Source organism: Thunnus albacares, chromosome 4 (assembly GCF_914725855.1).
Source record: "Thunnus albacares chromosome 4, fThuAlb1.1, whole genome shotgun sequence".
In the NCBI taxonomy this organism is placed as follows: domain Eukaryota; kingdom Metazoa; phylum Chordata; class Actinopteri; order Scombriformes; family Scombridae; genus Thunnus; species Thunnus albacares.
The window spans coordinates 11,369,492-11,381,466 of record NC_058109.1 but is presented as its reverse complement, the minus strand read 5'-3'; the positions used below and the strand labels follow the sequence as shown (position 1 = coordinate 11,381,466).

Genomic DNA, 11,975 nt, shown 5'->3' with positions numbered 1-11,975 from the left:
GTGCTGAGCACTCCCTTGTCGCTGCTATGTCAAGGGTAACGCCAAAGGCAATGAAATGGTGTGTCCCTCTTGAAGGGAGCCTGGCTGCCATTTGCTGCAGAGGTTTTGGCAAGGTTCCCAGAAGGTTTAATAAGTGTAATGGTGCAACTGGCACTCACACCACTGTCCTGTCTTTGCTTTTTGTTAAGAATTGTTGCGCTGCTAAATCAGCTGGATAGACTGTCTCAGTACATTTTTCATTTGTCTAAGCTTTAGACAGTCAGGACAGTATGAGGAAGTGATATTGTTCTGTCCAGTCGAAAGGCAATCTTTCTTACATCTTTTTGAACGTTTTCTACTATTAAAAGGCCAAATAATGTCCCACAGATCAGCTTAGTCACCAGATTTTATGTTTTTCATGCTTCACAGAGGCCGAATTAAACGCTGATTCTCCCCAATCAGCCATGTATTGTATGGATTTCCCTGGAGAAACCTGCAGTGGTAGTGTGATGCAGCTCTCTCCAGCTGTCCAGTGTAGGAAGGCTGGTAGTCTATTGATTTCAGATGGCAGAATGAGACTTCATTATGTCAATTTAATTAAAATCGAGGCACTGAATTGTTGAGTGGGAAAAGAAATTTCAATCAACAGCAAAAAAAAGTGCCTGGATATTCCAATATGTATGTTTAACTCCTAGATCACTTACAGTACATGTCTTTTCTTCTTATACAATATATTGAATGAATAATCCTAAAAGAAATGCTCAAAAAACATGTCAAGTTGTTGAGCTGAGTGTTTTGTTTGCAGGCAGCACTATGCTTGATATAACCTACAACATAAACACTAACTCCTACTTGACTTGTGAAATGTTGTCTAATTAGACGACTCAGTAATCTATGTCTCCCTGATGAGGCCGCAGCAGTGATCTGTGTCGGTCCTGCAGCTCATACCACCTTCTGCTGTTTTAAATTATTCATCAGTTACATGTTAGATGCCTGTAAACAAGGAAGGGAAGAACCAGCTGCCTTTTATGTTGCTGCTGAGTCTGCCGGAGGTTCACGGTTACTACTGCTGGAAAAAAAAAAAAAAAAAAAAAACTTCCCATCTGTGTTCTGCCTGCCTCTATACTGCAGCAAAACCAGCCCAAGCAGACGTGTAACACCCCCTCACCCATCCTCTCCTCTCCTCCTCCCTCCTCTCCTTCTATCCTCTACTGAGGTCCTCGCACCTCACTGCACTCAGGTTCCTGCAGAGTTCCTGCAGCAGGGAGGCACAAGACCTAAAACTGAGCTCTGTAAGAGCCACTGCAGACTGCTGTTTACCGTCTTCACCACTTCTTTCACTACTCATTGATTCCCTGCTTTTGCTATTTCCTCCCTCTCTCTTCCTCTCTCTCTCTTCCTCCCTTTCGTCCTGCGTCTAATTCTCAAAGCTCAGCACTCCCCATCTGTGTGTACCAAGGGAAAAAGTGAGCAAGAAAAAAAAAAAAAAGGAGGAGGAGCGCAGTTGTTAGTGCGCCACAGAAAATGTAAACCCCCCTCCACCCCTCCCCACCCAATTGATGACAAGGAGGGTTTTTATTGAGTAGCTCCTCAGCCAATGAACGAACAGTGCCGGGAAATACAGCAGTGAAACTGCACCGGCTGTGATGCTTTTTGCTGCTTGTCAGTGTGTTAGAACAATGTTAATCTTTCTGAGTGTTTCCTCTCCTCTCTACCAGATCTGACTTTTCTTCAGCAGCACCTTGAACCAAGGAAAGTCCAGTTTGGAAAGAACCACCTTCCCCCAGGTGAAACTGGGTTTTTTTGCAATGTCTTTTGAGAGTGGGATTAACCAAAGTGCAGATTGTTAAGATTTTTTTCTTCCTGTCAAGAGCTTATCTGACCTGTTCTCTGCTTCCACTCTTTGTTTAGGACGGCAGCACATCTCTCTTTAAAGGTAAGCTGCATATTTTTACTCTGTCTGTCCAGAACAGCATCATCAGTTACTGAGGCTTTGCTGTGTGCCAGGATGTCACAGAGGCACCTAGCCTCATTACACACATCCTGCCTGAACGTGGAGAAAAAAAAGCTCTGCAGAGAGAGAAAGGGAGAATAAACGGCTCAGGGGTAATTATAGCAGACAGTGTTACCGTTTTGCAGTCGCTCCTCATTTTAACGTGGGGAGTCTTACAGTAATAGCAAATCTGCCAGAGTGGAACTTTTACAGCATGCCGGTAAGTCCTCATGTCTGGTGCGTAGCATCATGTCGTGCTGCAGTATACTGTTACATAATAAAAACAAACGTGCGTGTGTGAGGGCAGAACTTGAGATGCTTCTACTGTAGAAACATACAAGACATACTTTCTATTAGTGGAGTAAAATCCAGATGTAAATGACATTGTTAGAAATTGATTAAGAAAGAGAGATGTTTGATTTTTTAAAACACGGGGATATACATGTTCCTGAACAAGAGAAGAAATAGGTGGAAAATAAGATGCATTATGCTGATATATGATATGCACCTGATCATCATGGCTTTTCTAGGGCAGATGAATTTTTTACAGTGTGTCCATCTTTAGAGGGATGATGAGTGAGCTCACTGTTATACAGTAAAAGCTCTGGGGGAGTGCATGCAAAGTCAAATCTGCTGAGCCAGCAAGAGTGAAGGGCCCTCGTAGGAGTCTGCAGAGATCCTTGTGTTGAAATGAATCTGTGAATCGTCCTGTTTGCAGTTTACATAAAGTCTTTTGATACCTTTTCTTTTAATGTTTTGTACTAAAATATGTGATGGATGGTAGTTGAAGGCAAAAGCTCACTAACGTGCATTTAAATTTTCCGCATTACAGCCACTAATGGACACAGATTACCTTGTCAGTCAGTCCGCAGTTTGACATTCTTGTCATTTTCTTGTCATTAAAGCAGCACATTCACTTCTTTTTGTCCTCATATGCATTTTGCTTGGATGGATATTGCTCTGTATTCCGTATATGTATCACAAAAGATTTTATGTTTAGCCACAGATATGGGTGAATGCAATACATGTTATCATCATGTCATGTATGCTCCTGGTCTGCTTATGATGCAGTGAACAGATCAGGGGATGCAGCGGTCCCCAGAGGTGTTTTGAGTTCTGTACATGACTGGGACAATCCTAAGTGCGTGCGCCAAATGAGGGCTTCCTTTTGGCACAGCAGAGGTGAATTAAGGGGTGTGTAGCTGCAGTATGTCTCAACATTTTACACACATACTCTCCTCTCCTACCACCTACAGTCTGTACTTGCCTTTGTGCATTTTGTGCTCCAATTGATGTTTAACGTTTCACCTCTTATTATTAACTCTTATTATAACAATTAACTATTAATAATTATTAAGTCTTTGCTTGAAATGCATTCATAATGTCAGATGAAGTATTTTTAAACTGTGTGGAGGGATGTTGGGCGATGACAAACATTCTGTCAAGAGAAAATATAATTTTGCATTTGAAGTAGTGCTTTCTTGCTGAATTAGCATTTAGCTGCACTCTGAAGGAGGATTAGTCATACAGTTATTGTATGTCGTCTGTGCTTGGTGTCTGGCGATGAAATCAGCATTACTGTACATTTCTTAGATAAGATTATATAATAATGTGTCCCCCTTTATATGAGACTTATCAAGCTTCACTCACAAACATATTCAAGCACGCTTTTTCATTTTATCTTGATTGACATAAATGCATCGTCGTCTTTGGTTTTGTCTTGTTGGCACGACAATTACTGAATGTCCTGGTGTCCACCCACATTGCATCAATGACAGGAATGGTTGAAAACAGCCTCCTGAAACTACCAGCAGGTTTAGTAGGCCACTACTGGTCCATATATGTGTGACTGCATGATTGTAATGTGTATTCAGTGGCTTGCTGAACAGTCAGTTGAAGGACTGATGAGTGTTAGAAATCAAAATTTCAATAATGTTCTCTTCCTTTTTGTAGACAGCTGCAGTTTTCAAATCATCTTTGAGTTTCTACATCTCAGCTCCTCCTGAGGAGAGGTGTGCATGCCCGCAGCACTTCAGCTGCCTGATGGTTCATGAAATGGGATTCTGTCCTGCAGCCTGTAATCCTGTCCTATATCACTGTGCATGAAACACACTGAATGTAGCAATCACAGCAATAGGTTTATTTATTGATGTTTTTTTAAATACTCTACACAGACATTTTCCCCTTGAGCTACCATAAGTACTGTGAAACGTACTGCACTAAAAATATAGCATGCCTTCATAAGCACTAGTACTGACTATACTCAATAACAAAGTCACATTTGATGATGTTGAGAGTTATTTTGACAGCTATCACAGACAGTGATGTCTGACAGTGATGTTTTGCAGACTGTGAAGGCTTCCCTGTGAAAGTTGCTGAACCGTTGTCTTTGCTGGTGCTGCAGTGCGATTTCTGTCAGTTGAATGTCATCAGCACAACACTTCTCTGCCCGAGGATATAGTCAAATGGATTTCTGCTATTGTGTTGATTTGCCGTGTGAAAGAAAAAACAGACGTCAATGCTAAACCTTTGGTGACCTTCAAGATGGAAAACGCTACAAGCACTTAAGTCTTGGAGGACCAGACTATGGAGCACATGGAGGAAAAGGGAGAGAGAAAGCCAAGTCATCACACAGAGTGGGATAACGATAGAGTGAGAAGAAGCCATACAGATTTAATGGGAGAGTGTAGGACCAGAACTGGATTTACTGTGAGTATATAAGGATCTGGTTGACTTTATGAACCCTATTGTATAAACACAATATCTGACTACTGAAAAGGAATCCAAGGTGACGCTTCACTAAAAGGGTTTTTGATTTAAAGTATGATTTGAAGAACTTAGAATAAAATAATAATCTATGTAATCAGTATTTACTCATTATGATCTGATAGAAGAAGCTGATCAAAGTATATAATCATAGAGGGATTGTGATAATAATTACAGAATAATTAGGCTACTAAGTTGAGTAAAAGGACTGAAAATATATCTTTTGTTTTAAAACAAATGTAATGTTGATATAATTGTTAGAAATGAAACAGTTGACTTCATCAAATTGACAAATATGTTGAGATGAAATGTCTGTTGAGGGGCACAGTGTTAGCGTGTGTGCAGTGCTGTGAAACAGAGAAGTGTGTGACATGCCCAGAACGTGCCGAGAAGGCCTGGTGGACATAGATGGCGGGTGAATTTGGGAAGTAGCCGGAATTATGAAATGCTAATAGAGCAAATCTGCACATAGATATAAACAGGAGGGACTTGCCCTGATGTGACCCTGGATCAGGACACTACTGGTTCAGATAGTGTGTAACCAGATTAGATCTATAGATGATGGTTCTTGTCTGTTGCTTTAGATGGAAAATCATCATTTCTTCAGCTTAAATAACTTCCCAGCAAATTCAACAATGGTTACAATAGAGGAAAGAACTGTTGTTAACTAAATCTCTGTCTCTCGTCCTGCCTATTGTGGACAGAAACCTCAGTGTCAAAGACACTTTATTATGAAGGCTGGTCAGCCACTGTCGTACTGGAGTGACAGGTGACAACAGTATATTTCTTTGTTTACCTGTTTATGCAATATTGTTTCACATGCAAAGCAGTTCTAGCTTGGCTCTTAGCAATTCAAAGCTTCTAATGTACATATTTGAAAAAAAATACAGCGATGAAGGTTACACAAAGGATGCTTAAAGAATGACTGCATCTCCTGTGGTAACAATAGTTTAAACTAATATCCAATAAGAAGAGGGGAGTAATACAACAATAGAATAATGATAACAAATGATACAATATCTGTAACATTATAACATTTTGCAGCATTGTACATCATTTAAAAACAATGTCTACAGGGGGAAAGCAAAGCTAAAAAGATGAGTTTTTAAAAGATAGGCAAAGAAGATAGACTTGAGTTTTATGTTTATCCATTTTTATTAATGCTACCTAATAAGCAGGGTTAGGGTTATCTAGCTAGTGTGATAACTTTGATGACACAAGTGCAAATTCAGCTTTTCATACTGCAGATCACAACAGATCAGCTCAAAAACAATTTCATGTTCTGCAGTTGCTGAACTACAAAGAACTACAAACCTTCCAGTAAAAGGCAGCTGAGGGGATGTCAATATTTAGAAGCCATTTGCACAGAAAGGTGAGAGTTTTGTTTTAAATTTTTCAAACAATTAGTAAACCAAGACAAGAGACTTGAATCACAAAATAATTAATTTTAACCATTAAGATGTAGGAAACGAAAAATAGCCAGAATATGAAATTGAGATGCTTCCTTATAATGCAACACAGCCAACAATGTATGATTCTGACGGGTTTGTTTAGCAAGCAGTGGATCCACTGCACAACCAATGTGTTGCTTTGCTTTTTCTGCAATGTGTGCATTTTGTCTTTACAAACCTGCTGAATTTGTTTCTGCAGAATGTTAACCGTGACAATTAATCCCAATTTAACTGCTTCTGTACAAACATGTAATGCAGACAAATCCACTTTAACTGCTGATCATCATATCATTACACAGTTCATAACTGATTATTTATTAGAATTCTTTACACTAATAAAAATCAAATGATATATTAGCTGATATCATTAGCTCAGTGAAGACGGTGCACATGACTCTAGTGTCAGGCCAACCTCTGCAGTCATGTGCAGAGGAGGATCAATACTTTTCAGCAGATCAATTTTGATTGCTTCAGGCGCAAATTAATCTGTTTGAGTACCAGATTGAGCAACAACAATTGGCGTTCCTTGGTACTGTACTGTATGTGCATTTATCTGTATGCCTTTCTACCACCTCTGCTACAAAATTATAGTCTAAATGCTGTAACACTGTAAAACTAAAACTCAAGCTAATGTGGAACATTCTCACTTTTCAGGTGAAGGACATATATTATAAATAGAGGCTGTCTCAGATTTTGAGTCAGTTACAGTAAATCAAAGGTGTTAACAGCGACCGCTTTTCATTCGTCAGGGAAATCTGTCAGACACACTGAAATGTGCATGAAGTCTCCTTGAAGTTTGATCACCATTATAGAGAGCCACGCTTGAACAGTTACAGCTCAAACTGATGTTGGTCACTTCTGTGTATTAAAGAGCACATGAGCAGCACTCTCTGTTGGTGATTCTGAGTCCTGCACTCCTCACAGAGGCTTGATGACCAGGAATGACAGCAACATTAAAGCAATAATACTGTACTTCTATCTATTTATGAGCTGAATGTTGTTGATAACTTAAAATAGAATATTTGATCACTTAAAACAGAGCAATGAGGATCTTTCTGCCATTTTTTTTTTTGGGTTGATGCATAGTATGAACCTGTTTGTGAGGATTTGCTGATGATGGATTTTTTTTAATGGTACCAATTTGTCTTCTCCTCTCTGAGCACGAAACCCCTTGACAGATTTGGAAATTTGCTGGAGCAGAAAATGGAAGATGCCAAGATTGACACATTTGACTCTGATCTGTACGAGATTTGCCTTTGACTTTGGACTAAAGACTTTAAGGATACATCCTTAAATTTTCTTGCTTCTAAATTCTATATCACTTATGTGTATTTTGATGAAGCTTAGAAATCAGAAGGAAAATGACTGTGCGCTACTTAATTAGCAAAAGTCGAGGATGAAATCTGATTTGAAATGGTGGCCAGAGGAAAAAAAGAAATGTAGGAAGTCAGCGCAGAAGGATCCGATAATTACTTACGGCACTCGTGTCCCTTCTGGCTTCTCTTTACTCAGTACTACTCCGTCATGTTGCCCCAGATCTGTGCAGTTGGGCAACCTATCCTTCACTGGTGGAGCAATGTATCCTCTCTCTCTCTCTTTTTCCTCCCTTTCTGTCTCTAAATGTTGCTCTCTCTCTCTGTCCCTACCTCCCTCTCACACCCTAAATGCATCAACATCCAACATTAGTCGGTCAGGCTATTTTCAGCACCAGCAGGAGAGAAACAGAATGTGTGTAGATGAACATATCTGTTTTTGTGTTTGTTGTCAGGGTGGATTGAATCCTGATGATGTGTGCAATTAATCTGTATTTGTAGGAAAAGGATGTGAGGACAGGAACGTGACAGATAGTAGGAAAGTGTAATAAACAAGTGTTAGGTGCAATCTGAGGAATATAAAAGTATTTCTCTGATCACAACTGAACAAATTGTTTAGAGTGACAAAAAAAAACAAAACTTGAAGGACAGGCAGTCACCATCACCTCCAGAAAGACACTTTTTTCACTTTTGTGCAGTTAATCACACCTTTTGTTGTCATGATTTCTGGCAGTTCAAAGCAACTTTTTGATGTGACTGGTTCTGTTTAATTTTTCATGCTTTGTTACTTCTCATCACCAAAGGAAAATGTTTGTGGGAGTCATAGTTGCAATAGTTTGCCTTTAAGCTAATGTATGTGGATGAACTCACAGGGGAAATTTAGAAGGAAGACAATGTGCGGTTAATTACTTTTGTTAGTTTTACCCTTGTGATTACAATTGTTTTCCACGTTTTTCATGATGCAAGTAGATGGTAATATGCTGTTGCACAAAAGTGTTTTGTTACTGATTTCTGATGGACACTGGGAGACGTTTGGTTTAGTTGATGGTTGAATTGTTTAAAAGAAACATGCTTTTTCTTAACTAGTATCTACTAAAGCTACATTTAAGTTGCCAATGTTTCTACTCACCTTCTCAGTTAATTTTAAAGGTTGATATTAGTGTGATGTCCTTCCTGCTGTGTTTGGTGGGCAAGTTCAGGTGGCAAATGGTGGACTCGGGAGGATTGTCAGTTGATGTAGCTCCCCGGTAAGCCTTGGCCTTTGAGGATTTAAAAGCCGGCCCATTTACTCTCTCTTGTCTCTGCTGTCGTCCACTCTGCATCCTCCTCTTATTTTAACACCATTCAGACATTATTTTGACGTCTACAGCACATGTTACAGATACATTTCATTGCAGACTTATTTCCACACTCTAATTTGTTTGAATATTTGATTTTTGTTGAAAAATGAGAGAATTCTGAATCCTGGTGAAAATTGGCGCAGTCATGTGTTGGTTTCAGCCCGTCTTCATCCATAGGGAATTTTGGCAGCTGTAGCTATTTTACTGCTTGTTGGATGGTCTTTTTGGAAACCCCCTCCTCACACCATTTTGATGTTGGATTAGGAGGTGCTGTATCAGACAATTTCTGTAATTTTCCAAAACTGACATTTACACCAACTTGGTGTCATGATTGGCCAGCTGTGTGTAGGGGAGAAAGGAGCCAGGGTTTAACTATTTCTGTCACTTTTCATTTAAACAACCAAGTGCAACACCATGTATGCCTTTCAGGAAAGACAGTCTGAAAATGTGCAATGTTTCCCCATATTTAAATGATATCACCTCTTCCCCTCTATATGATGGTCAGCTTTTAACTCTGCCTTCCAGTGTGGCTGTTTAAAACAACAATAAACACATTTGATTTCCAACAAGGTCTGACAACACATAGTATTAACTGCTTCTTTTCAAGCATTAACGTGACCCTCAGTGCTGTGCTTTGCTGTCTGACACAGTGTCTTTTTTGATAGTACAACTGAGGGGCACCAAAGCTGTAAATCTTCAAATCCTACACACAATTGACTTTGAAGGGGGCAGAACATGCTATTTGTGATTTTCCATCATTTATATATTGTTTTAATGTTTGATGTCTATGTCAAACATGGGTAAAGTTCCAAAACATGAGGTGAGCATATGTAAAAATGCTCCCTGAAAGTCAACACTTTGCAAAGTTACCTCTACTTTCCATGACACTGGCTTCAGATCAAGCCCACAAATGGCCATCCGTTCCATAGCCTTCTTTGCTAAGGTTGTTCCATGGGTTGCTCATGTTGTCTGCACGCATTTTTCGGATCACATTTTGGCTCGGACAGTACAGATGTATTTGAGAAGTTGACATGAGTAAAGAATGAGAAAATGTAGCAGAAGGCAGCTTCTGGGAGCAAACCAATCAGAACAGAGTGGGCTCATCGGTAGGGGGGCCTTAAAGCAACAGGAGCTAAAACGGCCTCTTTCAGACAGAGGCTGAACTGAGGCATTAAGAGCTGGCATAAAATAAATAAGGAGGGTTTTTAAAACTGTAAATTATGCAAAGATACCTCAGTAGAGACTCAGAATAAAAATATAGACCTGAAAATGTGCACGATAAGTCCCCTTTAATAGAACTTCTTCACAGCGATTATTTTGAAATGTTGTAGCAGGAAAAGCACAGGTGTCATTAATAACATTAATGAAAAATGCATCTCATTTAATTATTCCAGTTCCAGGGCCCTCCATGGTCTACTGCATGCTGATTCATTTATATCGCTTTCTGAAACACCTCAAGCCTGTACACATCCATGTTACACCCACACAGGTGTTTCCACTTATGTTGTCTGATTAGGTCTCTTTACACAACCGTGTTAGTGCATACAAACTGAGCTTGATTAACATCTCCCTCACTTTACTGTCAGTTTTGGAGCAAGATAAATTACACCCTCATCATTCTTATTTAGTACATGACGTTTGGTGACATCAGGTAACTCCCAGCATAGCTCCTCCAGACTTCAACCTGAGCAGAGGTCTAATCAGTCAAATGAAGTAACAACACCTGTAAGCGTTTGTGGGGCTTTACAAAGGAAGTGAGTGATCGTTACTGTTATTAGTTCCACCTGTGTGTATGTAAGATAATAGTTTAGTCTTTATAGACAAAGGTAGCCTATGGTCATCCCCTGAATCATCTTTCTATTCACTTGTAGGATGTTTTGGCATTTTTTTGGCCCAGCAAACACAATTATATCCTTTGCTATTTTGGGTTAAACCAGTCATGGCTTTACTCACGTGACGACACTGACCGAGATCTCAAGGCTCTCTTGTCCTTCACTGGGAGACAGTCTCTGTAGTATCACCATGCCAGTAACTCAGTTAGCATGAAAAGCTGCTGTCAAAGCACAAGAGTTCTTCTTCGACACACACACAAACACACACACACACGCATACGCATACTTTGTTGACGAACTGCTACTTGCAAGACTCTCAAACACAGATACGGATGTACTGAGCCAACTATGACCATATGGTGCTTTCTGTTTACTGTTATCCAAGCTGCAGTATGACTGGCCGGAGTGCGGCCAGAGCCTCGCATGTGTGTGAATGTGTGTGTGTGTTTGTGAGAGAGAGAGAGAGAGAGAGAGAGAGAGAGCAATATAGAAAAAGGAGGTTGGCTAAACAGAGTAAAATGATGACGTAAAAGGATAGATGAAAGCAAAGACGAAAGGAAGAAATGAGGCACAGCAGGAAATGGAGGAAGAATGTGAGCAGCTGACTGTTGGACAAACTGCCTTCTAGCTTTGTATTTCTCTGTTACACCCCTGCATTGCAGCACTCCCTGCAGGAGCTGAGGGGGTGCAGTCTTTTCTACATCCTCTCTGCTGCCTCAGAGGAGACAAATCATCTCGACCAAAACGTCCCGGCACAGCTCAGCACCAGCACCAGCTGTCCTTTGCATATGTTTGTTATCTTGGGCTTTGATAGCAGTTGTGTTGCTCTTATCGATGTCCCAGCGCAGCGGAGTTCTCCGGCCTGACTCATCCTTTTTTGGAGAGGACGACTAGTAAAGTGAGATAGGGGGAGTACTTTACTCATTCACAGATGCTCTGAGGAAATGAGAGAGCCAGGGAAGAGCAGGCATATCCCACAATGCACTGAGAATTCAGCTGAACCAATCCTAATGTACTATCACTGCCTGGGTTGATGCTGCAGCTGCATTGTGACCTTGCACTAAACTCTGCCAGAAACTAAAGCTGCTGAGTCAAGAAGAAGCAGAGAAGTGATTTATCAGATCTGGTCAAGAACATTAACTGATTAAATCCAGTGAGCACATTGAGGTGATTGAAAAGCAATTAATTTCTGAAAACTGCAACCTTTCTTTTTTTGCATTTTGTAAAATTTCACTTACAATATAAGATAATTTTTTATGATCAATGGTAGGATTTTTTTTTGTCAATCTTGTTGTTTGATC

General features: G+C 40.1%; 1 protein-coding gene across 2 annotated transcripts in view; it reads left to right on the top strand.

The window, feature by feature from the left end:
• The first annotated feature begins 1,611 nt into the window (after positions 1-1,611).
• The window catches only part of LOC122981310 (synaptotagmin-2), a 30,689-nt gene continuing 20,325 nt past the window's right edge, over positions 1,612-11,975 (top strand). For both annotated transcript variants that reach the window (XM_044349976.1, XM_044349974.1), the window contains exons 1-2: positions 1,612-1,766; positions 1,891-1,915. The gene's annotated coding sequence lies outside the window, so the exon portion shown is untranslated. The remainder of the gene's footprint in view (positions 1,767-1,890; positions 1,916-11,975) is intronic.